Consider the following 26716-nt stretch of genomic DNA (forward strand, 5'->3'; position numbering starts at 1 on the left):
AGAACTTTTGGCAAAAATTTGAAAAGACATATATAAAATCCACAAATAAGAGTTAAGTCCTCCAAACCATATAATCATAAAGTCACAGGCTTTTAATAATGAGAAAAATAAACACATACAAAATTTTGCATATACATACATAGTACAAGGCTGAAGTATATTGACATTTATCTCAACATTTGCAAGTATATAAAATATTGGAAGCCCTGGCCAGGGCAATCAGGCAAGATAAAAGGCATCCAAATGTAATAGGAAGAGAGGACATCAAACTATCCCCATATGCAGATGATATTCTATATCTAGAAAACCCCACAGTCTCAGCCCAAAAGCTCCTTGAGCACATAAACAACTTTAAAGTTTTGGAATACAACATCAATGTACAGAAATCAGTAGCATTCAGTTACCCTAACAGCACCCAAGCCAAGAGCCAAATCAGGAATGAAATCCTTTTGATGACTGCTACAAGGAGAATAAAATACCTAGGAATATAGCTAGCCAGGGAAGTGAAAGATCTCTACAATGAGAACCATGAAACACTGTTCAAAGAAATCAGAAGACACAAATGGAAGAACATTTCATGCTCAGGGACAGTAAGAATCCATATTGTTGAAATGGCCATACTGCACAGAGCAATTTAAAGATTTGATACTATTATCAATCTGCCAATGACATTCTTGACGGAACTAGAAAAACCTATTCTAAAATTCATATGGAACCAAAAGGAGCCTGAATAGTCAAGGCAGTCCTAAGCAAAAAGGACAAGGCTCAAAGCATCATGCTATCTGACTTCAAACTATGCCAAAGGGCTACAGTAACCAAAACAGCATGATATTGATATAAAAATGGACACGTAGATCAATGGAATGGAATATAGAGCCCAGAAATAAGGCCACACACCTACAACAATCTGATCTTTGACAAAACTGACAAAAATAAGCAATGGTGAAAGGACTCCCTATTCAATAAATGGTGCTGGAATAACTGGCTGGCCACATGCAGAAAATTGAAACTGAACCTCCTTCCTTATACCATATATAAAAATCAACTCAAGATGGATTACAGACCTAAATGTGAAACATAAAACTATAAAAACTCTGAGGACCTAGGAAACACCACTTTGGACATAAGAATGGGCAAAGATTTCATGACAAAAATGCCAAAAGCAATTACAACAAAAGCAAAAATTGACAAGTGGGTCCTAATTAAACTAAAGAACCTCTGCACGGCAAAAGAAACTATCAACAGAGTAAACAGGCCATGTACAGAATGCGAGAAAATATTTGCAAAGTATGCATCTGACAAAGACCTAATATCCAGAAACTACAAGGAACTGAAACATACAAGCAAAAAGCAAACAATCCATTAATAAGTGGGCAAAGGAAAGAACACTTCTCAAAAGACATACATGAAGCCAACAAGCATATGAAAAACTCCATATCACTGATCATTAGAGAAATGCAAATCAAAACCACAATGAGATACTATCTTACCATCTCACACCGTCAATATGGTTTTTTATTTTTATTTTTTATTTTTTGGGACAGGGTCTCTATCGCCCAGGCTGGAGTGCAGTGGCACGATCTCAGCTCACTGCAGCCTCTGCCTCTGGATTCAAACAATTCTCCTGCCTCAGCCTCCCAAGTGGTTGGGATTATAGGCGTGTGCCACCATGCCCAGCTAATTTTTGTCTTTTTAGTAGAGATGGGGCTTCACCATGTTGGCCAGGCTGGTCTTAAACTCCTGACCTCAGGTGATCCACCTGCCTCGGCCTCTCAAAGTGCTGGCATTACAGGTGTGAGCCACTGCACCCAGCCTTCAGCATGGCTATTATTAAAAAGTCAAAAAATAACAGATGCTGGTGAGGTTGCAGAGAAAAGGGACTGCTTATACACTGCTGGTGGGAGTGTCAATTCGTTCAACCATTGTGGAAAGTGGTGTGCTGGTTCCTCAAAGAACTAAAGACAGAACTATCACTTGACCCAGAAATTCCATTACTGGGGGTGTACCCAAAGGAATATAAATCGTTCTACCATAAAGATACATGCACACGTATGTTCATTGCAGTAAAATTCACTATAGCAAAGACATGGAATCAACCTAAATGCCTATCAGTCATAGTTTAGATAAATGTGGTACATTTATACCATAGAATATTATGTAGCCATAAAAGAATGAGACTGTGTCCCTTGCAGGAACCTGGATGGAGCTGGAGTCCATTATCCTTAGCAAGCTGACACAGGAACAGAAAACCAAATACCTCATCTTCTCGTAAGTGAGAGCTAAATCATAACACATGGAAACATACAGGGGAACAACAAATACTAGGCCTATCAGAAAGAGGAGGGTAGGAGGAGAGAGGTTAAGAAAAAACAACTGTCAGATACTATGCTTAGCATCCAGGTGCTGAAATAATCTGTACACAACACCCCCAAGTGACAAGTTTACCTATATAACATGCCCATGGACCCATGAACCTAAAATAAACGTTAAAATATTATTTTAAAAAACCATTATTGACTATAATGCATACATTTTGGGATTTGTATGTTTATTCTCATAGCTATGTGTATTTTTCCCCACATGGAAATTAAAAAGAAACTGAGAAACTTTTTTTTTTTTTTGAAAAGTTCATGGAATGTCATAAGGTAACGCTCAAGAACTTGAAAATTGTTAGTGAAATAACCTCAGTTATTTCCCTTCACTTCAGTGCACATCTTACCTGCAAATGAAGACGTTCCCACTCCCAGGGAGGGGTGAGGCCAACTCCTCCCTACAGCCAGCACAGACATGATTCTCCTCGTGTGCAATATGACCACATTAGAAACCTAACAAAATCAGTATCATCCAATTAAATATACCAAGGAACCATCAATGGGTTTTAGTATTGGTATCTCATTTTCAAGTTTGGATTTTAGAAAATTAATATGAAGAAAAAACCCATCTTTTTAAAAAGAAAATTATAGGCTTCCTATAGGAGCTGTTTGCCAAAATGTAAAGGTAATTGAGTTGCACTGAAACCAACCATTGCTTAGTTTGATTTTTCCTGGAGCCAATAATTGTTTGCCTCATGTACTATAAATTCTTATTTTTCTTTATGCTTCAAACCTCCCAGGAAAAAATAAATACTCAAGGTGAGTCTGTATTCTTTCCATACATAGGTTTGGCCTACCTTAAAGGAAACCCTCACCTGGGACATTGCTTGTAGAAATACTGAAGCAGGCAGGGCAAGGCATTCTTGCAAGTGTGCAGCACTTTCTGCCTGAAGGGCTGCTTTTCTAAAACCATCTCCTAATTCTGGCTCCTATACTCTGCCATGCAATGAGAGGGCTGATCTTTCAGACCTATGCCTACAGCTTGGAGCAGACCAGGTTAGAGACTCGGGACAGGTGGCTGGAAGCCCAGAACTATATGGCCAGTATGTGCTCCTGGTAAGATGTAAAAGTTATCTCAGTTCTATGCTACTTTATTCTAGAGTCTCATGTTTATTAGCTTCATTTTCCTCCTCCTCTGATTTCCTGGGCAATGGGGTCTGTGTCAACAAAGGTCCAATCAGGAAAAAAAACACTCCAGGTACTTCGAGAAGGGGGTATTTAACTTGGGGTGGGTCTCAGCTGCTTTGCTTCTGGGCACTTACGGTGGGGGGCGGGGTAGGGCACGCCACCTCCTGAGGTATGCACCCAGGGCATGTATACTAGGTTTTCCATCCTAGAGATACCCAAGTTCCTGGGTTCTAGCAGGAAGGGGAAGAAGAAAATCCTCCTCTCCAACTCTAGAACAGTTCTCCTGGGCCCAGAGGCTCAAGAGCCTTGCTCTGTGTATCAGTGTCTCCTGAAGAGCAGGTCTGACCACTCGCTCTCTGTTGAGGTTGGACAGGACTTAGACCTCAGACTACCTTTGTTACACTTTCTTCTTGAATTTTCCACCCCAACCAAAATTGCTTCCCCAAATTACAAAGCAAAAATTCCCATCCTGTATCTGCGCATGTACATAGGTACCTTTGGGAGTGACAGAGTGAGGCATTGTCTGTACGATGGGCAAGGCCCAGCTGAAGCAACAACAAAAACTATACAGAAAAGATCAGTATTAGTATAGGTATATATAAAAATGAAAATCTCAAACCCCCTTCCTCTATCATAGATCTGTTTACATGCCCATTTTCTTCCTATTCTCTTGACCCCCTGCACCTAAAAAAGTTAAGTAGACCATGCTTACTAGTCCCCAAGGCCATACCTCTCAATCCCAAATGCATAGCCAAGAGGCCGAATGTTGCTTTAAGCTCCAGTACAATAAAGCCACCAGAAGCTTGGGAAGGTCCCAGGATTCAAAGAGCCATTGGCCTTTTAGTTATTGCTATGAAAGAAAATACTTCAACATTTAACAGGTTAAAACAACAAACATCACTATGTACCCCATAAATATGTACAATTGTGTCCATTTAAAAAGTTTTTAGTTTCTAAGGATCAGAACTTCAGGAATAGCTTAGTTTGGTCCTGGCTCTGGAGGCTGCAGTCATGGTGTTGACTGGGACCTCAAAGCATCCAGGCCTGAAGGATCTGTTCCAAGCTCACTCACATGGTTGTTGGCAGGCCAGTGATCCCAGAGGGAGAGAGAACCCGAAACTGAAGCTGCAGTGTCTTTTATAACCTAATTTCATAAGTGGAGTGCCATCACTTCTGCTGCATATTGCTCACACAGACCAACCCTGGTACAAAGCACGAGGGGACTACACAAGAGCCTGAATACCAGTAAGTGGGAATCATTGAGGACCATCTTGAAAGCTGGCTGTCATGTCCTCTGACACCTCCTACCCAGCTTTTGCAAAGAGTAGTACCAGAGCGGGAGGTCCTATTCCACTTAACAATCAGCAGTAATTGCTTTTCATTCAGTTCCTGTTCCTTATCCTCCTCCAGGGATCATTGTGAACTGAAGGGATGACTGACATTCTGGGATCCCGTGGAAATACCACCGAAAGCTATTAACTATAATCATGGCAGATCAAGTGAGTACATGTGTAGAATTTGGGAGTTAAGCACTATATTGGAAAGTTGAGGTCTTTGATGTATAGCTGGTCTAGGATCATAAATTGAGTTTGGATCTTGGCCTGTATTGGAAGTTTTAGGGTCAGGGGAATGTCTCACTCTGGGACATTAGACTGGAAGTGGCTACACCTATGATAAGGCCTTGCATATTAACCTCATTCCAAATAGAGAGGGGCAGGGCTCTCATCTGGGCCAAGAGCAAGTATAATTCAAAAGAAGCCCTTTAATCTTTGGTGGATGTAATGCCTTTTGGCTATGACAACTCCTCCTCCCTCCTCTCAAAATATATATATATTCTCAAATGCTGCTCAGGAAATTTTTGCTTCTCCTGGGAGCTATAGTTCTGATGTTGCAGGCAATATAGTAGAGAAAGGAATTTTTATGCTTCCTTTGGAATAGTAAAATCAACCAAGGCCTAGGGAATCCAAAGGCTAAAGACAGACAAGATTTTGCAGCATGTGGAGCAGAGGTCCTGATGTATTTCATTGGGTTTCTGAAGCATGAACTAGGGGCAGTCTAAGATACCAGAAAAAGTCAAAGGTCTTTTTCCTATTCCTTTACTCAACAATCAACACAGAATGCTACAGGTCACTACAATGTTGTGGGGATTTCTCCTCACACAAAACTAGTCAATTATCCAGCAGACACAGGCTGGGTATCCTTTAATTCAATTCTGATGCTATCTATCTGGAGATAGCATCAGATACCACAGGCTGAGGGCTCAGTCCCACAAGACTGCCCCCTGCTTCAGGTATCAGCTGCAAGTAGGTTGCTGCCTACACTTCTGACCAACTGGCTATGTAGCAGGAGTTCTCACAAGCCCCTCCTTGGACTTGATAAATTTTTTAGAGTGGCTCATAGAACTCAGGGAAACACTTACATTTGCCCATTTATTATAAAGGATATTACATAGGGTACAGGTGAACAGTCAGATGGAAGAGACACAAAGGCGAGGCATGTGGGAAGGAGCTTCCATGCCCTCTCTGGGCAACATCTTCCAGGCACCCCTGTGTGTTGAGTTTAGCTATCCAGAAGCTCCCTGACCTTGGACCTTCTGGGTTGTTATGGAAGCTTGTTTATAAAGGCATGATTTATTACATCATTGTCCATTGGTGATCAACTCAACCTTCAGTCACATTTCCCTCTCAGGAGGCTGGGGATGGAGCTAAAAGTTCCAACCCTCTAATCCTGTCATGGTCTTTCCAGTGACCAGCTCCCAACCTTGAAGCTACTTAAGTGACTCAGCCATCAGTCATCTCATTAGTATACCAAAGACACTTCAGAAACTCTGGAGATTCCAAGGATTTTAGAAACTATAGATGTGTATGTATATGTCTGGAAACTGAGAAAAAGAGCTAAATATATATTTCACAGAATCACAGTTGGCTTCTATAGTTATTCAAGTTGGACTTCTGAAAGGCTTAAGAGAAGCAAATGGTAAAGGTCAATGAGGTTACTGGACTTCTGCTATGTTGAAAAATATTTTATATCAGGATAGGCTAGATTGTACTATAGTAACACAACCCCCAAATTTTGGTGGCTCAAAGTTTTATTTTTTTCTCATACTTTGTGTCCATAAGGGGTTGACCTGAGTGTTCTACTCATTATCACTCAGGCTGGTGAAGCATCTATTTTGAACTTGCCAGGTCATAATGCCCATAAAGAACACTCTGGAGAGCCTCCCGCCAAAAACTAAATCCTCAGTCCTAAATAGACATTGTTTCCAGTCATTTCTACTCATCATTTTGGACTTAATGAGTTATGTGATCCCAACCAACCAGGAACCAGGAAATAGGTTTTTTTTTTTTTTAAATATGTGCCTGGAGTGAAGGTCAATATTGGTGAACAGCATTATTAAAGACCACAATTGGCATCCTATGAAACTTAAGCTCAGATTTTCTCTTCTTTTGCTTTGTCTACCTCAATTCCCCCAGATAGCACTGCATCTGTGTTAGTGTCTGTAGCTGGCAACAGCAATGTGAGGCTAGAGACAGTAATATATGCTGTGTTCTGGAAACATTATGCTTGTTTAGGAAATGCTATGGTTGTGCCTAGATGGTATAGGTCTAGAACTGGTGCTATGACATCCATAGGTTCTATCTACCATTTATTTGGAAGACTACCCTTAGGAAAAGTGGAACAGAAGAGACTCAAGGTTGGAATTTAACAGTGAAAGTGCTAAAATAATTCCATCCCCTCCAGTGGAAGACATCCCAGGATACTGCCACTGGAGAAGGGCCCACTCTTCCAACGCTGCCTGGTGCCAGGTACTTAGGGAGTATGAAGTCAAGCTCATGGCAGGACAGAGAATGCAACTCAAAGGGCTCAAAGGAAAAGGACTTAATGGAAGGATTTTCAGAGGTGTGGGCAGAATTAAGAGAATCAACCAGGTTGTTGAGGCACCCAAGGCTAGAATCAGTAGGAACCTGGTAATCCCTTGAATCATAAGAGGAGGAAATAGTGCTATCTTAGTTCATCAGTGCTAGAACTGGGGAATAGGGGCTGCTGCACAGATCTATGCTTATTCAAGTACAGAGCCACTGCCAGAAATGTGGCCCAAAGCAGGGAGAAAGCTGGAAGAAATAGCTCATCTTCTTTTCCCACCTGTCAATCTCCTATCACTGTCTCTCATTGGCTGAACCTGATAAGCCAGCTAGGAAGGGGGCTCCAGTGATGTACTTTGCAGGCACCAGCTTCCTGGGCAGAGAGGTGCAGGAAATGATCTGAGAAAGATGAGGAGTGGGGCTGGGGCTAGGGGAGTAAGCAGACAAAACACAGTGAGACTGTCCCTAGCTGAGGTTGAGCAAAATAAAATTACAGTGACTTTTGGCCTTTAATTTCTCTAGGATTTTCATTTTCCCAAGGGAAGGGAGATTTTATTTTCTTCATGGCAGCAAATAAAGGGTTCATTACTGGTGCTTAAATATCTGAGAGAATTTAATAAAGGGAGAAGATTCATATGGTTTGTTTGGGACATTTTTCACATTAAGCATTCTATGTTTGCTACTTTAGGTGCCCACTGTTCTAGCAAAACAAGTTTATCCATGGCAGGCAACAATTTGAGTTAAGAAATAAAATTGAGGGGTCAATATCTGACTATGAGCTTGGGCCAAATGTGTTGGTTTATCTATTTCAGAAGCTTCTAGACTAGAGCCAACAGAAGAACTGCCCATTTCTCTGGGCTCAGGAATTTATAAAAGTCAGTGGTACTAGGAAGCAGCCTTAAGTGTTTACCTTGAAGGGAGAAACTTGCCCAAGTGAAGGAGGAGGTCTCATTCCTGGTTGACTATAGCCTTGAGTGAGGACAATAAACTTGACCTCATGGTTCTGATAAAATACAAAGCAGGTAAATGTTGATGAGGAAACACTGCCACCACTCCCACTAACCAACCTTCTCCTTAATCTCCACTCAACACACAAGGAAGACCTGTTACATCTAGAGATATTGCTGAGATGTTGGTTGGGTCTCATTTACTAGTTGATGCAGGGCTAGGCCTATAAGGGGGTCCCTGATTCCGTGCACTCATTCTGTCAACTGGAATGAGAGCTCTAGGAAGTTTTTCATGACCTTTATTATTTGAGTGTCTTCACCAAATTCCTTCCTGCTTGCAGTTTGAAGCTCAACTCTCTTTAGCTAGATATCTTGGTTTCTAATCCATGGCCTTTGAGAGTGGAGGGTAGATAGCAAGCCGTGCCAAAACCTCAAACCCCAGCCTTGTGTTTAATTCAGAGCTCTGTGTTGAAGGTTACATGTCACTGACTGCTGTGGTTTGAACATCCCTCAAAGTTCGTGTGTTGGAAACTTAATCACCAATGCAACGGTGTTGGGAGGTGGGGTATACACAGAGCTGACTAGGTCCTCAGGGCTCTGCCCTCATGAATAATTCCATTATCAGAGTTAGTTTCTGACAAAATGAGTTTTGCCCCCTTCTCTTCCTCTTTCCATGTGATGCCTTCTGGCATGGTATGATGTAACAAGGAGACCCTCACCAAATGCAAACCCTCAATCTTGAACTTCCCAGCCTCTAGGGCCATAAGAAATGAGTTTCTTTTCCTAGTTACCTAATCCATAGTATTCTGTTATGGCAATACAAGATGGACTAAGACACTGATAAGACACTGTAATAAAGAGACACTTTGAGTTCTGACTTCAGTTTTATAAATGTCTCTTGGGGAGCAGGGGACTAGACATCCACTATTCCTTACCCAGTGAAAAGAACAACTTTTTCTTTTGGTAAGAGCACTCTCCTTTTGAAAAACTTACACTCTGACTTTAATCATGCAGTTTGAGTAAGGTTGTCAGAGTCTACAGGGTGGGCACATGACCCAAGATAAGCCAATCAGAACAACAGTAATGATTGACCCTGCTTTGAGCATATGTTCATCTTTTGCCAGTGTCAGTCCTTGTTGTTGTTAACCTGAATTCTGGTTGGAAACAGCCTTTACCTTTCCTGTAGTGAGGCTGGAAAGAGATGAGCATAAAGCAGCCAGGACCCCATCTCCCACCAGAGAGAGTCAGTCTTTGACAAGAAAGAATGAATTTGACATTCAAAGCAATAGAAAAATCGGTGAGAATGTTCCAGAAAACATAATTGTCACTTATCCAGTCTTTCCCAGCTGTACCCATGCCCTCCCTGAGGCCAAAAACATTTCCTTTTTGTCTAGGGTAGACTTAATTGGATTTCTGTCACAAGCAACAGAGTCCTGACTGATTTAGTAGAGAAGATGTGTGGCGGTTCTGGGTCCCTGGCCATCATGCAACCTCTGACCTAAATCCTTCACAGTATAGATTACATAAAGGAATGCCACAAAGTCAACGGTGATCGAATCTCCATAAATAGGTCAGGTGATGCTTCCCAAAGAAGCAATGCCTATTAAAGGCATAGGTTTTCAGAACCCAAAAAGCACCATGGAAGAATTTAAGGCGCTTCAAGTAACAGAGACTAGTAAAAATAAGGAAATTCTGCAGCATGAAAAATGTCTCACAAGCCATGTTATGGCATTTCAGCTTTCTCACAGGCAATGGGGAGCCACAGGGTCTACCATCTAAGACCCTTAACCTCTCTATTCCATCAAAACAACTAATAGGCCTCAGACTGGCACTTCTTGTTCTCAGTGGTGGAAGTCGAGATTAGAAGTTAAAAATAACTGGAAGCAGAATCTGAACTTATTGCATTGTCCTTAGAAGTCTGAGGCAAGGGAGAATGGGACAGTACTATTCCTTGGTGATCTCGAACCAAGTTACTGCCTCCCTGACCACCAACCCTATCCCTTACTCCCCACCCCCATCTTCTTATCTGTGAAAGTGGCATTTCCCATTCAGCCCTTAAAAAAAAAAAAAAAAAAAAAAAAAGGTTCATTAAGAAACCTTTGCTGACTCATGTACTAACCAACACTTCCACCTAGTGGGAACCTTTGGAAATCATCTCACAGGATCAACACCCCTCTTCCCCACCACCCACTGCACAGCTTCTATAAAAGACAGAAACATCCATTCTCTGCTTGGTCTCTCAGTGACTGTCTCTTTGCCCCCAGTCTTCCACTGCCATACATGAACATAGTTCCCTACATGGGAATAAGACTTTGTAACCTGCAAGCAGTGATCACATATCAGCCTCTGTGGCCCTCATCCAAAACAGTACATCCGTGCTTCCTGGCTCTGTTCGTCATCTTGGTATAAACATAGGATGGCAATAGTGTACAAACACGGCATTCCTCTGGGTCTTTCACTGTCTATTTTGAGTGGCCTTCAACCCCGTCATATTCCTCCCTAGTAATTTTAGAAATTGTCAATGTCAGTTGACAATGCCAGTCATCTGGGTGACTGTAATGTATGCCATGTTTATTTTTTTTTAGCAACTATATGTTCACTCACTGGAATGATATGTTCTTTTGGCATTCATCTATAAATATTACAGCTCCTTGCTTAATGAGATACCAAAGCCCATGTAAGATACTGGGGACACTGTTATCTATGCTGAAAAGGCCACCTTCACAGATGTCCTCTAGTGTCTGAGCTACTAGTGTCATTGTCAAGGGTATTGGCTATTACTATTACCAGGACCTCATCCCCGTCCGCCTGCCCCTACCGTCTCCCCTCACTATCAGCAGTTGTCATCAATTGGCTGTCTTACATATTCAATGTTCTGTGAAGACAAAACGCTTCTGCTGTACAGTCCAAAGACTGATGAAATATTTCTATTGGAGAAAATTATCCCTACTTCTAATTCTACTTATTTCTATACACCAACTTCTATCCACTTTTTTCAAACCTAAGGTCAGAAGAGCAATATTTCTATTGAAACTTTGTATGAAGTTCCACCAAAGTGAGTTTTGCTTCTTCTCTTTTCCAGTGCCTAATTCTGAGACATGGCCAGACTTGAGGCTGGGTAGGAGAAAAAAACTAGAGAGCCAAGTCTTACTGCTCTGTTTCTCACTTTGAGAAAAGGGCAGATGATTCAGGATCCTCTGATCTGGACTCCAGACATCATTCTTGATGGATTTCTAGACCAGGAATTGCCTTGGACATCATCCACTTGCTGTATGCTATGTTCAGCCTGGAACATAACTGAGGGAAGAGGATGGGAGGGGAAGGAGGAGTGGGCAGAAGGGAGAGAGAGACAGGAACAAAAAGAATACAGTGAAAACTCTGGAAAAAGTAGCAAGTGTCCATATTTTTCAGGTCACTTGGTGGACACGACTTCCTATCTTTCATATAATATGGAATCAAAATTGTTGAAATAGACTGATTTGGTCTCCGTTTTAATTGTCAGGAGTGCAAGAGTAAAGGGATGTGTTTTGCTTTGGGTCTATTTTTGGTCATGAATTTTGCAAGATTGCCAGGGATTATGTTTATTTTCTCTTGTTGGCTGAAGATTTCACTCTGTTTTTCTGAGAGGCTGGGCTTGTCTTTCCACCCATCTCCTGGGAAAGAACATAGAAAAGCAGGGAGTGGAATGGCTTCTGTAGAAGCAGGACTTGAGCTGACCTAAGAGGAGGCAATGGCTTGGGTCCACAGAGCAGAAGGCCTGGCTTTCAATTATCCACTTGCATCACAGTCCCTGTGTTAAACATTGCTAAGTTGCAGACTTCATGCACCCAGCACAGGCCCTAGGACAGAGTAGGCATGCAATAAGAGCTTGCTGAATAGAACTGAACAGAGAATATCAAGGTTATTGGAAGATAACTAGAGGGTTAATCTGGATCTTCTATGCAAAACTGTAGGAACAATGAAGGAGGAAGCTATTTAGTAGCTGAAAAGAAATATCAGAAACCGGAAAGTGCAAATTCAAAAATCCTGCAGAGACATTTAGAATAGGTCTAAAATCTTAGTGTCAGAAATTGAGAATTTGAGGAAATGTAGTTGAACCTGCTCTTATAACCAATGAAGTGGCCGTGTCTTGATTCTGCCACCAGTTTTTCGACAACACCAGGCAAGTTTTTGTATCTCCCTCACGTGGCCTGATTCGCATTGCCCAGGATCCTGTAAGAGGAAGGGAGGTGTCCCCTGTGGCAGTGAATGGAGGGGAAGCATTGACTGTGACAGGAACAGGGCATAAGAATAACATGTTCTCATTGCAGCATTTGGGAAATACAAGGAGCCAGAATAAAACTGTGTCCACAGAGTCTGGAAATAGGGATTCTTCACTTACCAATGGACTAATTTTTTTTTGAGACAAGGTCTTACTCTGTTGCCCAGGCTGGAGTGCAATGGCATGATTGCAGCTCACTGAAGCCTGACCCCCACAGCTTAAGTGATCCTCCACCTCAGCTTCCCTAGTAGCTGGGATCATGGGCATGCACCAACACATCTAATTTTTTCATTTGCAGAGACAGGGTCTTGCAATATTGCCCAGGCTGGTCTCAAATTCCTGGGCTCAAGCAATCCACCTGCCTCGGCCTCCCAAAGTGCTGAGATTGTGAGCATGAGCCACAGCACCCAGCTCACTAATGAATTGAGTGGTATGTGCCAAACTCAGTACTGACCACAGTAGATAGATAGATGAGGAAAATGTAGTCACCGTTCTGAGAAAATTCATAATCACTCAATTGACTCATACTTTTCTCTAGAATGTCCAACTCCAGCATCCCTTTTACAAGTTCCTATCTCCTATTCCTTCTGCTGCACCCACTCAATGATTCCTTGACCCACCCCCAATACCACCCATCTCCCAGCTCCCAGCTTACTCAGCCTCCTCACCTCCCTACCTGCGTATTTTCCTATGAATCCATGGCCAGTTATATTCTTAACAACTTCCTGATATCCCCAATGCCCTTGATCTTTCCACCTTGTCAAGTCCCAGTTTAAATGCAACCCATGCTTTTCATCCATTACTTAAATATTCTTCAAGTACCTGCCATGGACCCCGGACACTCTTCTTAGATGCTAAGGATACATTAGTGAGGAATAAAATTCCTCCTGGGGCCTGTGTTCCACAGGCAGAAGAAAATTTTCATATAAACAATATATAGTTAAACAAAATGCAATAAAATGTCATAAGGGCTATGAAAACAAAGCAGAGTAAAAAGAGGGGTCAGGGAAGGACTCTTTTGACCTGAATGAAGTAAAAAAGTGAGCCAGGAGAATATCTTGAATAAGAAAACTCCAAGGGCTGGGCAGCCTGTAATCCCAGCACTTTGGGAGGCTGAGACAGGCGGATCACGAGGTCAGGAGATCGAGACCATCCTGGCTAACACGGTGACACCCCGTCTACTAAAAATACAAAAAATTAGCCGGGCATGGTGGTGGGCACCTATAGCCCCAGCTACTCGGGAGTCTGAGGCAGGAGGATGGCATGAACCTGGGAGGCGGAGCTTGCAGTGAACCAAGATCACACCACTGCACTCCAGCCTGGGCGACAGAACGAGATTCCATTTCAAAAAAAAACAAAAAACCTCCAGGAAGGGAAGCCCTGGGATAGGAAGACAGTGTGGCTGTGTGAACTAACGGAGAGGAGAGGAGGAGTGGTAGGAAGTGGAAAGCCAGAAACGGGTGCACATAGGGCCTCGTGAGCTGTATTTGAATTCTAAGCATAATGGCAAGCCATTGGAGAGGGAATATTTCAGCAGGAGTTGATGTGATCACTGGAGGAGAGAGCCTCCAACACAGGTGCTGTTGCAGAAATCCTGGGGAGAAATGGAGATTCATGCAAGGAGGGTGGCAGTGATGAGAAGGGCTCAGGTGCAGGACACGGGGACTGTAGGTTGAACCCACAGAATCTGTGAAAGAACCGGGTATGAGTCACAGGGAATCTTGAGACAGAATCCAGAGTGACTCCAAAGTGAAGAGTGTTGCCATCATAAGAGATAGGGGATTATGAAGAAAGGAGTAGGTTGGCAGAGAGTGACAAGGAAATTAGAAGCTGTTTCCTAGACACATTTGAGATGTCTTTTAGCCAAGTAAGCTATTAAGTAGGCAGTTTAACATACAATATAAACATGGGGTGCAGTGGCTCACACCTATAATCCCAGCAGTTTGGGAGGCTGAGATGGGTGGATCACCTGAGGTCAGGAGTTCAAGACCAGCCTGGCCAACATGGTGAAACCCCATCTGTACTAAAAATACAAAAAAAAAAAGTTGGGCATGGTGGCAGGTGCCTATAATCCCAGCTAATCAGGAGGCTGAGGCAGGAGAATCGCTTGAACCCGGGAGGCGGAGGTTGTAGTGAGCAACTCCAGCTACACTCCAGCCTGGACAACAAGAGCAAAGCTTGTTGCCAAAAGAAAGAAGAAAAAGAAAAAAGTGGGGTCATCAGATTACCAATAATGTCTGAAGCCACAGTGCCACATGAGATTTTCTAAGGAGTGGGCATAAATAAAAGAGGTATAAGAATGGAGCCCTGGGGACATCTTGATGTTTAGAGTCCAGAGGGGTAGGAGAACCAGCAAGGACATTGAGACAAAGTCACCAGAAGGATAGAAGGAAACCTAGATGAACCAGCATCCTGGAGGCGAAGGAAGGAAGCATGTCAGAAGGAGCCCTTTGTCTCCATGTGCCTGGCTGTCACTAAGATGGCCAGGGAGCCGGGGAGCATGCTTACCCTGCATGTCTATGCTTTCCATCTCAAGAGGGTCTTGGGGCTGCTGGGTCCTCTGCTCAGCCTTTACTGGGTAGTTTCCTTAACCAGGTCCCACAGTATTTCTTTTGCTTTCCCCATCCCTGACCCCTTCACATTCTACAAATAGGCTTTTCCTCTGTTAGAAAATGAGAGAACTTCCTTTCCTTCACATCAGAATGATTTCCATTCTCTTTTTCTGTCAGAGGAGCAGAGGTGGAGCTCTGGATTCCTTCTCTGGGCAGAGTACCACATTTGCCACCTGGATTCTCAGTATCAGACTCCCTGTGGCCAAAAACCTGCACAGATCACCAACTACTCATCCTGCCCTCAACGGGCTGCCTAGTAATGGTCTTGGAAATAAAGACTGGTTTATCTCTAATGTGGACAGGCTCCTAGCTTGCTCACTTTTAATTTGCCTTCCACCTTATCAAACTCAGATCTGGTGGTCACAGTGTTTCCCTGTTCATAGACTTCAGAGGCTTATTCAGGAGAAAGTCCACATTTATTGCAGGGCATTTAAGTAAGACCCACTGCAGTCTGACTCCTCAGTCCTCCAATTTGTTTCCTGCTGTACACCAATGCTCCACTATGTATGGGGAACATAACCCTCCCCAAAATACTATGTACATTCTTGGCTACAGGCCAAACTTAATCCCTATGCCTGGATTTTACCATGAAGGCTTCAACATGTCAGCTCAAAAGCTATCACCTTTGATGTTTTCTAGACCATCTCCTCCCTGCCCCAGTTTGTCTACCAATCAGAATTCATTGCTGTCTCCTCTGTCTACATAGACTTTGTTCCTCTATTGTTGTACCTGTCATTACAGTGCCCTTGTCTGTCACTCACACTGACTCACAGCTAGTTCACTAGTGGTCATGTTCACTTCTATTTACCCCACAGGGCCTTACCCTTATAAGGGGCTCAAAACTGGGTTTGAGCTGGGCTGGGGGTTGGCTGTCAGTTGCAGGAGGGATTTTACAACTAAGGAAATGCTTCGAGCTGGAGCCTTAGGTACGGATGGGTCTGGAATGTTTGGTAAATAATGGGCAGGCCAGTGTGGCTGGAACTGAGGGTTCTGATGATGCTAGGAAGACTAAGTTGTTGGGGTCAGGGATTTCAAGGACACTGGTGGTCATGCTCAAGGGTCTGGACCTCATCCTTTAGGCAGTACCCTGTGTTTTCCCAAGTTCTGTCAATTTCAAATGTCTATTTTTCTGTCAGACCATTCACTGCAAGTATCTTTCCAGAAATCATAGTTCTGTGGCAAAGTGATTCTCAGCAGGGTTGTGACGTGGAGAAAGGGATGACTGCAGAAGCATGTATGCTACTGTGAATTGTGGAGGGGGATGACACTGGATGTTTGGCAGGGAGGCTGTTAGTGCAATGGAGGTGACAGAGGAGGGCCAGGACCAAGATACTCGAAGTAGGGATAGGAAAAAAGCAGCCCTGGGAAATCCTGCACTTCACAGGAAGAGGGAAGCACCAGGTCCACCCCTTGGGCAGACAAATGAGATGTCTAAGAGCCTTGAAGGTAAACAAGTTGCCTAACTCCTGGATTAAAACTCGTTTCATAACTCCTGGTCCAGTGATCCTTTCCCCTCCTGTGAGTGGAATGAGAGGCTATGAGTGAGAATGGGGCTCGGGAGATCCCAGTGATATGTGCAAATTTAGTTCTGAAATAACCCTGGGCCACATATACATACTAGCTTTGCCTCTAGCATCCCAATAAACAGGGGTTGACTGGCACATTCTCTCCGAGGCCTGCCTTCTCTGAGCTGGCTCTTCTGGGTGTGCACCTCTCCTTTGCCATCACAGGTGGCCTGCTCTGCTCCAGACTCTGGGCTCACCGGGCCCTGGAAAAGGGGCAGCCAGGGTGACTTTTGAGTACAGTGAATTTTCCCCATTACACAACTGCATATTCTCATCACTGTAAGTCCAGAGAATAAAGACAATTTGTACCAAAACAAATGACCCATGACCACAAAGGGCATCAGTTTTCTAAGCACAGAGCCTCACCTGGCGAGAATTCGCAGCCACACGTGCCTGGCCTGGATCTGCTTTCCTGTGGCTCTCTTGGGGCTTCTCCTCCCAGGAAATCCTACTCTGGTTTACAACCTGCTCTGGCCTGCTCATATTTCTACCACTAACTACCACAAAAAAACAAAATGCAACTTTTTTGCCAATACATGTTGTTCTGGAGTTTTAAACATGGAGTTTAAAACTGAGGCAGTTACAATAGAAGTCAAAGGAACAGAATGGAAAAACAGATTGGAACAAGAGGAAGGGAAATATTAAGATAATCACTAAGAATACGTCTTCAAAAGAGCCCATCAGGTATTGAACTTCTAAGATGACACACACTTAGAAATATACTGGTGACATTTCTGTACCTCAAAGATAGAGAATTTTAAAAGCTTTCAGAGATGCAAAAAATTTTTCCACAAAGGAACAAGAATCAAAAAGACATAAGACCTCATCCAATTCTGGAAGCTAAATGACAGTGGAACAATGCCCTCAAAAATCTGAAAGAAATGGCTAGATATAGAATCCCTGGGACAAAAATATCAAATCAAGTGTAAGGAAGTATAAAGATGATGTGCTAGGGTAGGTCCTTGGAGAAACATTACGAGACAGGATTATGTGTGCAAGAAATCTATTACAGCAAACACCTGTAAAGACACGAGGCCAGGATAGGCTCAGCAAGCTGTCAGACAGCAACAATGATCTGACCCCCTGTAAAGGAGAGAGTGAAGGAAGACAGGGTGGGTGGGCATATTTAGACTGCACTGCAGTCTTAGAGTTAGAAAAGTCTGTGGAGAGCTCTCAAGCCCCTGGAGAGTATTGTCTTCCTGCTCAGTCTTTGGCTGGGAGTAGCCTCTCAGAAGCCCCAGTGTGGACGTGCTGATGGATTTCAGAGGCAGCATCAGAGTCGGTGGGTCAATTATACTCCCTGCAGTGGAACTTCTGAGGGACACATTCTCACAGCAGCCACAGATGTCTTCTGATTTACAAAGATTCACAAAGTTTACAACCCACTAACCTTGTGTGTTGAAAATGAAGGATATACTTCATCCCAAAAGAAACACATCCCAAAAGAAGAGAGAGGGAAACCTGAGAAATCGTAGGCACTGAGATCACCCCAGAACAGCAAAGGAAGTTGGAAAACTATGAAAGAAAGTCCGTGTAATCTCAATGTCTGGCACAGTGCCCTGGTGGCACAGGCTATACAGTATCATACTTCCTTCCACTAAGGGTTCAATCACCCCACTTGGAATTCGCTATCAATAAAAGCCAAATAATCATAATCATAAACATTTTTTGTTTCTTACAGAATCTGTGGAAAAGCACAGTAGTCATTTTAGTTGAAGGACACAAAAAACTGTATCCTTTTCACTTCTTTAAAGTTTAATACAGTGAGTCAGATGGGGGAAGGGGAGAAGGAAGGTGGAAAGAAGTAGCTCACTAATTTTCTCACCTTTCATGACAGAGGTATGTCTAAATGTGAGCAGGTGGGAATACAATTCAAGATGAGATTTGGGTGTGGACACAGAGCCAAACTATATCATTCTGCCCCTGGACCCTCCAAATCTCATGTCCTCACATTTCCCAACCAATCATGATTTCCCAACAGTTCCCCAAAGTCTTAACTCATTTCAGTATTAACCCAAAAGTCCATAGTCCAAAGTCTCATCTGAGACAAGGCAAGTCCCTTCTACCTATGAGTCTGTAAAATCAAAGCAAGCTAGTTACTTCCTAGATACAATGGGGGTACAGGTATTGGGTAAATACAGCTGTTCCAAATGGGAGAAACTGACCAAAACAAAGGGGTTACAGGGCCCATGCAGGTCTGAAATCCAGCAGGGCAGTCAAATTTTAGAGCTCCAAAATAATCTCCTTTGACTCCAGGTCTCATATTCAGATCACACTGATGCAGGAAGGTGGGTTCCCATGGTCTTGAGCAGCTATGCCCCTGTGGCTTTGCACAGTATAGCCTCCCCCCTTGCTGCTTTCATGGGCTGGTGCTAAGTGTCTGCGGCTTTTCCAGGTGCATAGTGCAAGCTGTAGGCAGATCTACCATTCTAGGGTCTGGAGGATGCTGGTCCTCTTCTCACAGCTCCACTAGGCAGTGCCCCAGTAGGGCCTCTATATGGGGGCTCCAATCCCAAATTTCCCTTCTGCACTCCTCTAGCAGAGGTTCTCCATGAGAGCCCTGCCCCTGCAGCAAACTTCTGCCTGGGCACCCAGGGGTTTCCATACATCTTCTGAAATCTAGGAGGAGGTTCCCAAACACCAGTTCTTCGCTTCTGTGTACCTGCAGGCTAAACATCACATGGAAACCACCAAGGCTTGGGGATTGCATCCTCTGAAGTCACGGCCTGAGCTCTACATTGGCCCCTTTCAACCACAGCTGGGGTGGCTGGGATACAGGGCACCAAGTCCCTAGACTGCACATAACACAGGGACCTTAGGCCTCCCCACAATACCATTTTTTCCTCCTAGACCTCCAAATCTGTGAATGGGAGAGTCTGTGGCAAAGGTCTCTGACATGCCCTGGAGATAGTTTCCTCATTGTCTTGAGGATTAACACTAGGCTCCTCATTACTTATGCAAATATCTGCAGCTAGCTTGAATTTCTCCTCAGAAAATGAGATTTTCTTTTCTATCAAATTGTCAGGCTGAAAATTTTCCAAATTTTGATGCTGGTTCCCTTTTAAAACTGAATGCTTTTAACAGTACCCAAGTCACCTTTCGAATGTTTTGCTGCTTTAGAAATTTCTTCTACCAGATACCCTAAATCCTCTCTCTCAAGTTCAAAGTTCCACAAATTTCTAGGGCAGACGCAAAATGCCTCCAGTCTCTTTGCTAAAACATAACAAGAATCACCTTTGCTCCAGTTCCCAACAAGTTCCTCATCTCCATCTGAGACCACCTCAGCCTGGACATCATTGTCCATATCACTATCAGAATTTTGGTCAAAGCCATTCAACAAGTCTCTAAGTTCCAAACTTTCCCATATTTTCCTGTCTTCTGAGCCCTACAAACTGTTCCAACCTCTGCCTGTTGCCCAGTTCCAAAGTTGCTTCCACATTTTCAGGTATCTTTTCAGCAGTACCCCTCTACTGGTACCAATGTCCAGTATTCCCATTTTCATGCTACTGATGAAGACATACCTGAGATGGGGAAGAAAAAGAGGTTTAATTGGACTTACAGTTCCACATGACTGGAGAGGCCTCAGAATCATGGCAGGAGGTGAAAGGCACTTCTTACATGGCAGCAACAAGAGAAAATGAGGAAGATGCAGAAATGGAAACCTTTGATAAAACCGTCAGATCTCATGAGACTTAGTCACTACCATGAGAACAGTATGGGGAAACTGCCCCCATGATTCAAATCATCTCCCACCAGGTCCCTCCCACAACATGTGGGAATTATGGGAGTACAATTCAAGATGGGATTTGGGTGGAGACACAGAGCCAAACCATATCAGTGTGATTTAGATAGATGTTTATGAGTAACTTTATCTGCCTCTGAATTGTTTGTTCTTGACCAGTTTGCTTCTGATTCCCTGCCGGTAATTCTTGGAATATATATACAGAGGACAGTCACATAAAGAACCTTCTGGCCTGTTTTTATCTAATGCTGATAGCAGAATCCTAAAAAAATAATCACAGATTAAAGCCAAAACTCATTCCCAGATATAAGCACCAAGTTAAAGGGTCATTCTAGAAAACAAAAAAACTTTTAGATTATGAAGTTTTATCTATTTTGATTGCTTTGTCTGAAGGACAGAGCCATGACCAAATGATGTAGAGTGGATACTGCTGTCAGTCATCCAAGGGCATAAAAGGAGAAGGGGATGAACCAACACTGAATGCTATTCTTTTAGAGTAGTTGTATTGGGTTGTCTATGTATTGGGTAGGTCAGCCATGCAAGCAACTATATGAAGGCTTAGGAATAAAACCTGAGCTGTTAATTTAAAAAGGCATCTGTTTGAGGAGAGAGAAAAATGGCGAGGGATAGAAGGAAAGTGGGCCCTCCTTCTGTAGAAGGAGGTAGGGGCTCTCAGGACTGAGAAGCAGATGGTTTGGCCAGAACCTAGAGGAGACCTCTTGTGAATGCGCACAGACTTCAGATTCTAGAAGCAACGATATACAGTATCCAATATCAAATTTTTTCCTTTCTGCTTTGTGACCAATCTTCTATTACTCTAAAGCTTTCAGTAAGATACACCATAGCCTAAGTCTAATTGTAAGAAGGAAAGATGCAGTGGCCAGACTTGGCCAAAATGAGTGTGATAAGAGCAGCAACAGTCAGTAGGAGCAATTTGTAGATAGCAGAAAATGCCTTAAAGAATTTTGGAACTGCATCATTGGTAGAGGGTTTCTGTGAAATTTTGTGGAGAACAGATAACTTGATTAGAAGAATGGACTTCCTATGGCCAATTAGAAAGGTTTTATACCCTTCTCTCTAAAAGGGAAGGCTGGCTACTTACCAGTGGAGAAATCAGGGATTAAAGATTTTTTTCTACAAGTAACGATTAATTTTTGCATGTAAAAATCTATTTCTTTAGCTTCTCTTGAGTTTTTTTAATGAGGACAGTCATAACATATACAATTAGTGAAAACTTTGCTTTTATCTTTCCAATGTTATTTTATGTTTTCTTATTGTACTGCCTAGGATTGCCAGTTCAGGGTTAAATAGTAATGGTGGTAATGGGTATCCTTATATTGTTCCTGATTTTAAAAGAATACTCATTATGAAGTATGTTACTTCCTATAGGTTTTTGGAAGATACACTTTGTTGGATTAAGCAGTTGCCTTGTATTCCTTGTTAGCTGAGAATTTTATAGAATGGCATCCATTGAGATATATCATTCATCTCCTTTAATCTGTTTGTACAGTTCTCTATTTTGTTCCATTGATCTCTGCCAATATCACAGACTTGATTACTAAAACTATGTAAGGTCTTAAAGTTGGATAGACAGATTTCTTCCATTTCATTTTTTTAATAAAATCATACCAATTACTTTGCTTTCCTGTATAAATTTTGGAACAACTTTGATAGAAATTCATTTAAACCTGGGGGGAATTTACATAATAACTATTGACATCTTCTAATGCATGAACAGTGTATCTCAATTCATTTCTTCAATTTCTTTAATCAGTGTGTGTTTTCAGCATAGAAAATGTATAGGGTTTGTTGAATACTATTTCATTACCTTCTGAGAATGTCTTGATTTACCCTTCATTCTTGAAGAATATATTGACTGAATGTAGAATTCTTGGCTGACAATTCTTTTCTTTCCTACTTGAAAAATATTGTGCCAGACAGTTCTTTTCTTTCATACTTGAAAAATGTGCGATTTCCTTTTGGCCTCCAGAGTTTCTCATGGGAAATAATTGCCATAGAAGTTGTTTTTCTCATAGTTAACATATCATTTCTCCTGCTGTTTTCAAGGGTTTTTTTCTTTTTTTCCTCTATAGTTTTTAAAAGTTAGAGTATATATGACTTGATGTTGATTTCTTTGGGTTTCCCCTGTTTGAAGTTCTCTTAGCTGCTTGAATCTGTAGTTTTATGTATTTTGCCAAATTTGGGGAGTTTTTAGCCACTATGTCTTCAAGAACATTATCAGACTCACCTTCCTTCTCTCTATTTGGGACACCAGTGATGTAAATGTTAGATTTTTTATTTATATATACACTTCCACAAATCCCTGAGGTTCTGTTAATTATTTTTGGTCTACTTTCTGTTCACACTGCATAATTTCTTATATTCTATCTTAAAGTTCACTGATTATTTCTTCAATTTTGCAAGAAATAATTCAGACTTCACATTCTAGAAGCAATGATATTCAGTATCATCCCTTAAGGGTTTTTTTCTGACTACAAAGACCCAGAAGAAAGAGTTTTAAAAAACTATTTAACTAATTGTATTTTTACTTCTAAAATTATCACTTGATTCTCATGTCTTCTATGTCTTTGAGACTTTGTTTCAAATATGGTCATAATTGCACCTTGATTTTTTTCTTTTTTTTTTTTTCATTATTTTTTTTGAGACAGTCTCGCTCTGTTGCCCAGATTGGAGTGCAGTGGCGCGATCTTGGCTCACTGCAACCTCAGCTTCCCGGGTTCAAGCAATTCTCCTGCCTCGGCCTCCTGAGTAGCTGGGATTACAGACGCACGCCACCATGCCCTGCTAATTTTTGTATTTTTAGTAGAGATGGGGATTCGCCATGTTGGTCAGGCTGGTCTCAAACTCCTGACCTCAGGTGATCCACCCACCTCGGCCCCCTAAAGTGCTGAAATTACAAGCATGAGCCACCGTGCCGGCCTTTTCTATTTTTTATTGTACTAAAATACCCATAGTGTAAAATTTATCATCTTAATCATTAAGTGTATAGTTCAGTGGTATTAAGTACATTCATATTGTTACACAACTCTCATCACTATCCATCTCTTTTCAAATTCAAACTGTCTATTCCCATTAAACAATAACATCCCATTCTCTCTTCTCTCAGCCCTTGGCAACCACCATTCTACTTTCTGTCTCCCTAGTTTTGACTACTCTACCTCATATGTGGAATCATATAGAATTTGATATTTTTGTGTCTGTAGCAAAATGTCCTAAATGTTCATCCACATTGTAGCATGTGTTAGAATTTCCTTCTCTTTGGAGGAAGAATAATATTCCATTATATGATACACCACATTTTGCTTGTTCATCTGTTGATGGCCGTTTGGGTTGCATCCACACTTTAGTTATTGTGAAGAATGCTTCTGTGAATATGGGTGTACAGATATCTCTCTTAGATCCTGCTTTCAGTTTTTAGGTGAAAGTGGAATTGCTACATCATATGGTAATTATATCTTCAACTTTTTGAGGAACCACCCTACTGGCTTTCACAGTAGTAGTACCACTTTATACTCCCACCAACAGCACATGAAGATTCCAATTTCTCCACATCCTCATCAATGCTGTTTTTTGGTTTTTTGACAGTAGCCGTCCTAATGGGCATAAGGTAGTATCTCATTGTGGTTTTAATTTTCATTTCCCTAATGTTTAGTGATGCTGATCATCTCTTTGGGTGCTTACAGGCCATTTGTATCTCTTCTTTGGCGAGATGTCTATTCAAGTCTTTTGCCTATCTTTTAAAGTCTGGTGTTTTTCATTGATTTGTATGATGACTATCTTAAACTATTTGTCAGATCATTCTAACATCTCTGTCATATTGGTATGAGCACTTATTACCTCTTTTCACTCAGTTTGAGATCTTTGTGGTTGGTATGATGAGTGATTTGTGTTTGAACCTTGGAAATTTGGGGTATTATGTCGTGAGAGTCTGATCTTATTTAAACTTTCTGTTCTAACTGGCTTCCTCTGACACTGCACTGATAGGGGAAGGGGGGTTCCACTGACAGGTGGGGCTGGAAGTCCAGGTTTCCCACTTGGCCTTTATTAACACCTGAGAGAGAGAACTCCTTGTTACTGCTGAGCAGAGGTGAAAGTTCCAGCTCCCAAGTAGGCCTCCCTGGTTAAAGGAGGGGTAGAAGTTTCTCATGAGTGTTCTCCAAATAGCCTCCACTGACACCATAGGGGTGGAGGGTAGCCTCATTATGGCTGGGTGGTGGCGAAAGGCCCAACTCTCTCCATAGGCTTCCTGACACCCACCCTCCAGCAGGAGGGGAGAAATGTCTTATTACTGCCAAGAGGCCATGAAAATTGAGGCTCCCACATGAGTGGAGGGTGCGTGGTACTGCCAGGCAGGATGAATGTTCCCACTTGGCCTTGATACCAGTTTTTGGAGGAGAGGAGATTTTGGTGCTTCCTTACAGTCTGGCCAAGGCTCCCCACTTGGCCTCTGCTGGCCTGGGGACCACCAAAACTCTGCTTTAGCCAATGGAATGTGGGTAAATTTGATAGGAGCAGGAGACTCAAATATGTTAGCGTAGTTTCGTTTAATCTTTTATTATTATTATTATTTGAGATGGATTCTTGCTGTCACACAGGCTGAAGTGCAGTGGGACAATCCGGGCTCAGTGCAACCTCTGCCTCCCAGGTTCAAGCGATTCTACTGCCTCAGCCTCCCTAGTACCTGGGATTACAGGCACATGCCACTACACCAACTGTTTTTGTATTTTTTTTAGTAGAGGTGGGGTTTTGCCATTTTGACCAGGCTGGTGTCAAACTCCTGATCTCAGGTAATCTGCCTGCATCGGCCCCTCAAAGTCCTGGGATTACAGGCAGGAACCACCGTGCCCGGCCTAGTTTAATCTGTTGCTTGCCTGCCATTCACTAAGGGAAGAACGTGCTCCAGGTTTAAGGACCTGAACACAACCTGCAACTTGAAGGCTGAAACCCAGATTTTAGCTTATCCCAGCTGACTCATATACCCTGCAGTAAGAAATCAATGCTTGTTGTTTAAATGCTGAGTTTTGGTGGTCCTGAGGCCACCAGCAGAGGCCAAGTGGGAAGCCTTGGCCTTGATAATGAAGCCCTTTTTCAGTGGGGCAGGGAACTATTTTCTGCCCAGAAACTTTACAGTATCTTTCCATTGTACATAGAGGATGTGGATGTATAATTCTATTATAGGAGAGTAAAAAAATAAAACAAAAAAAAACTGAGTCCAGTGCAATATATTACAATTAATTGCTGATCTTTATTGTCCTCCATTTAATTACTCTGGACTCTGTTCTTTTTCTAATTTCTTGAGTTGGATGATAAAATCACAAATTTTCAGACTTCTTTGAGCATATGAGGCTGTAAATTTCTCTAAAGGTAGCTTTAACTGTGCCCCATGATTTTTGAAACATAGATTTTCATTATTATTCAGTTGAAATGCTTCTTTATATCTCTTACAATATTGTATTTGACCCAAAAACTACATGTTTGAAAATTTCCAAATGTATTTTTATAATGTTTTGGTTACTGCTTTCTAAGTTAATTATACTGTGATCAGATAATATAATCTGTATGATATTGATTCTTTCAGTATTTGTAAGGTTTGCTTTATGTCTTCATATGTGGCTAATTTTCATAAATGTTCCATGTGTGCAAGAGTAAATTTTGTATTTTTTTAATTTGTGATATAGGGTTCATTATATGTTCATTATATCAGTCATTATGTTAACATCTGCTAAACATTTATTTTGTACTGATCTGTCAATACTAGATTATTTTGGAGTTGACTAGGGTTGACCTTTTCCTTGTACTTCTCTCAACTTTGTGCTTTCTATGTTTTTAGGTTGTTTTAGGCATATAATATTTAGAAATGTCACATCTTCCTTAGGAACTGAAATTTTACAAATATGGAGAAGCTCTCCTTAAAGCCAAAATGCATTTCTGGAGGTATTTTGAGATACCTACACCAGCTTTTTGGTTAATATTTGCCTGATATTATCTTTTTTCCATTCTTCTGTGTGTGACTTTTATGTTCTTTCATGGTTGAAGTATCCCTTAATGATGGCATAGAGCTAATTTTAAAAATATAATCCAATTGGGCAATCTGATCTTTCAAATGACTTAGCCCCTTTATGTAACGATTATTGTATACTTATATATTTCTAGAATCTTTCTGGTGCTGCTAAAAGACATTTTCCCCATGTTGTAATATCTTTGA

The sequence above is a fragment of the Macaca nemestrina genome, chromosome 5 (assembly GCF_043159975.1).
Source record: "Macaca nemestrina isolate mMacNem1 chromosome 5, mMacNem.hap1, whole genome shotgun sequence".
Lineage (NCBI taxonomy): Eukaryota > Metazoa > Chordata > Mammalia > Primates > Cercopithecidae > Macaca > Macaca nemestrina.